The sequence below is a fragment of the Nannospalax galili genome, unplaced genomic scaffold (genome assembly GCF_000622305.1).
Source record: "Nannospalax galili isolate Female #2095 unplaced genomic scaffold, S.galili_v1.0 scaffold52, whole genome shotgun sequence".
Taxonomy (NCBI): Eukaryota; Metazoa; Chordata; class Mammalia; order Rodentia; family Spalacidae; genus Nannospalax; species Nannospalax galili.
In genome coordinates, this window is record NW_008334003.1 from 4,073,982 (window position 1) to 4,078,003 (window position 4,022).

The following is a 4,022-nucleotide window of genomic DNA, read 5'->3' on the forward strand; positions in this document are numbered from 1 at the left end:
TACAATTAAAAAACCCTTCTTCCAGAGTATTTTTAGTTCTGTGAAGCTTGCCTTTGGAGATATTTTATCAAGTAGACTGAGGCTGGAGAATGCCCATGTCATTGAACTAGACTCCCATTTGGTCCTTTTCTGTCAGTTATATTAGCAGTCGCTCAGTGTTGCTGGCTATCGTACTGAATTTCTTTCCTTCCATTTTCTTTCAGTAAATGTTTTATTTCTCTATCCTCCCATGATTGCAACAGAATCTTTTCATGAGCTTTCTAGTAGCCTCAGAGCAGTTATGACATTCATGTCAGTGATGTGCTGAGTAAGTCAAATCCCTGGTGGCACAGAATCTGCACATTTTAATCCCACCAAATTTCAGCTTCCAACATGATACTACTGAACGAAGAGCTGTAAAGTCATTCTGACTCCTCCTAGAAGCCCGTATCCAGCACCCTGAGCAAGTTTCACTCACTGTGGAATACTGACTGAGACACAAACTGGCCAAGCTTTAGTGAAGATTCCCCTTCTAGACCAAATACGTTTGGAAAGTAGAACTTTTTCATGAAAGATAAGCTTCATTCGTAGAAAAGCTGATGTATTATTTCTAGAATTGAGTTGTGGTGGTTGAGAGTGGTAAACAGACCAGATGGGTATAAAAAACACCATGATTCCCTCTCCAGTTAACGAATGAGATTTACCCGTTCTGCACTGGTTACCTGGGGTTTCTGTCCTCTACTGATGCTGATTCCTAAGGTGTATGGGAGATTGTATATATAAACCCAGAAATGCATTGACTGCTTTCACCAAGAGATATATTATAGTTTGGTAGTAAGTTGTGTTCTTATGCTTGCTTTGATTACTATTGAATAATGAAATACTATGTGATTTCTGACTCCAGCATAAAAGGTTTGCAGTTTCTACCTTCTGGTGTTGAAATCTTTCCATCTTAAGCATCATAAAGAAGTATTTATTATTAGTAGTACTTTATGTTATATGTATGAGTGTATTTCCTGCAAGTATGTAAATGCACTCATGCTGTGCAGTGCCCATGGAGGTCAGAGACTGCACTGGATTCCTGAGAACTAGAGTTACAGATGGATGTGAGCCACCATGTGGGTGTGGGCATTGGAGAGATGGCTCAGCAGTTAAGAGCCATGGTTGCTGTTGTAGAGGACCCAGGTTTGGTTTCCAGCACCCACATGGCAGCTAACAACCATTCTTAACTTCAGTTCCAGGGAATCTAATGCCCTCCTCTGATTTCTGCAGGAATTGCACAGCATGGGTGCACTTACATACAAGCATACACTCATACACATCAAAAAATAAATATTTTTAAAAAGAAGTATTAATACTCTGTGGGCTCGTGAGATGGCTTAGTAAGTAAAAGTTGCTTGCAATCAAAGCCTGATGACCTGAATTCAACCCCTTATGTCCACATCATATAAGGAGAGAACTGGCTTCTCAAGGTTGTTCTCTGACCTTTACATGCCTGCTGTGGTACATATGTTCCCACATATTTGCACACACACACACACACAAATGTAATAATCATTTTTTTAATATTTTATTTATTATTTTTATTTTATGTGTATGCATGTATTGCCTGTGTGTAGGTAAGTGCACCCATGTCATGCAATGCCCACAGAGGACAGAAGAGGCTGTTGGATCCCCTGACTGGAGTTATGGACAGTTGTTAGCTGCCATGTGGGTGCTGGAATTCAAACCTGGGTCTTCTGTAAGAACAGCCAGTGGTCTTAACCACCGAGCCATCTCTCCAGCCCCATAAATGTAATTTTTAAAACTATAGAGAATGAGATCTTTTTCCAAATTTATTTCTTTGCAGTTATTATTAGTGTGTAGAAATATTACAGATTTTTTTCACACTGCTATCTTGTATCCTATAACTGCTAAAAGCATCACTTCTTAGAGGTTTATATAGTAGAATTCACTAAATCCTTTAGTATATTGTATCATCTGAAACTATGGGTATTTGACTTCACCTTTTTTATTTATATTAATTTCCTTTATAGTTATGAGTTTTGGTATTATATTTCATAAGAGTGGGGATCGTGGGCAGATGTCTTGTTCTAGAATTCAGAAGACATGGTCTCATTTTTCCCGCTTTCAGTACAATATCGGCTATACATTTTTGCATATCCAGTTTTCCCAAAACCTGAAGGCACCTAGGTAAACACTCAGTTGTATGAATATATCCACATTTATATGATATATTTATACCTAAATATCAAGAATATATTGATTAAACTTATTATTGAAACTATGCCAGGATTATGTTTATCATTTGAGATATAGTTCCTATACTTTTATATCCGTAATGTCTTCAGGGCTTTAATCATAAAGACATGCTGAACTCTGTCAAATATCTTTTATATTTCTTATTAAATGATTAGCTGATTTCTGCCTTCTCTCCATCTATGGTATATTTATCAGGCTCCATAAGCAGAACCAATCATGCCTCCCTGAGCTGAAAGCAAATTGTTCATGATATAGGGTCTTCTGAAGTGTTTTAAAATTATTTTAAGAATTTTGCATCTAGTTCCTCAGGGAAATTGGTCAGTATTTAAAAAAAAATCACATTTTGGGGTCAGTGTAATACTGGCTTCTTAAAATGAGTTTGTTAGTTTTCCTTCCATTTTATTTTGTGGAACTGTTTGAGAAGTATTGATATTGAGTCTCACTAAAGAGATTGGGAAAATTCCACATTGAATATGGCCTGTCCTAGGCTTTTATATGCGGGTTAATTTTAATTACTGATTTCATATAACTGCATTTTATGAATCTGTTTAACCTGTTTATATGTTCTTGATTTCAGTTTGTAAGTCGTGTTTAGTAATTTATCCATCTCTTCTATATTTAGAAACTTTTGGAGTATAAGATTTCAAAGTGTTCCGTTTGATCCTCTAAATTTCTTCAGAATCTGTTGTAACAGTTCCCTTCTCGTTATGCATTTATCGAATCTTCTCTCTCTTTTTGTTAGTTGGCTAGGGTTTGTCAATCATGTTCATCTTTTCAAAGAACCGTTTGATTTTTATATACTTTTAGTTTCTGTTTCATTAATTTTCCCCTGATCTTTATTATTTATTACTATCTAATACACTTGAGTTTGGCTGATTTTCACTTTTTATAACATTGAGGTACATTCCTGTTTATTTATTTGCTATTGCTCTGATTATTTTTTGACTTATTTTTATTTTATGTGTATAAATATTATGCCTACATGTATATAACTGCACTCATGTCGTGCAGTGCCCATGGAAGACAGAAGAGGGCATCTGGAACTGGAGTACAGAACGTTGTTAGCCATCATGTGGGCACTGGGATTCAAACCCTGATCTTCCACAAGAACAGTCAGTGCTCTTAATAGCTAAGCCATCTCCCCATCCTCTTTCTATAATTTTTAATGTAAACATTTATTTCTACATACTTTGCTCTTAGAACTGCTACAGCTCTATTTCATATGTCTCTATGTTGTGCTATAGGACTTTTGCAATTTCCTCATTGATTTCTTCAATGGCATACTTCTCACCCCAAACTCTTTAATTCACTCTCCAAATATTGGTGTAGATTCTGTGATTCTTCTTGCTATTAATTTCTGTATTTATTCCTCTGTGGTCTGATAAGACACAAGAACTCATTCAATTTTTCTGTATTTGTTAAGGCTTGCCTTTAGGCCTACTATGATCAATTTCAGACAAGGATCCATGTCTGCTGAGAAGAATGTGTATTTCCTACCTATTGGATGGAATATTTTGTAGGTATCTTTTAAATCCAACTGATCAGTGATTTTCAGTTTGGAAGACTACCTAAGGATGAGACTGGTTGAGTGACATGCCTTAATATTATCTGACCTTTCATGCCTTTTAGTATTTAAATTGGGAGCAACAAAATTCAGTATATGAGTGTTTGCAAGTGCTGTAACCTCTTGATGAATTGTTCTTTGTATCAATGTAGTGACTTAATTTTTATCTTCTGACTAGTTTTTGTTTGAAGTTTATCAGATTTAATAATCATTATGC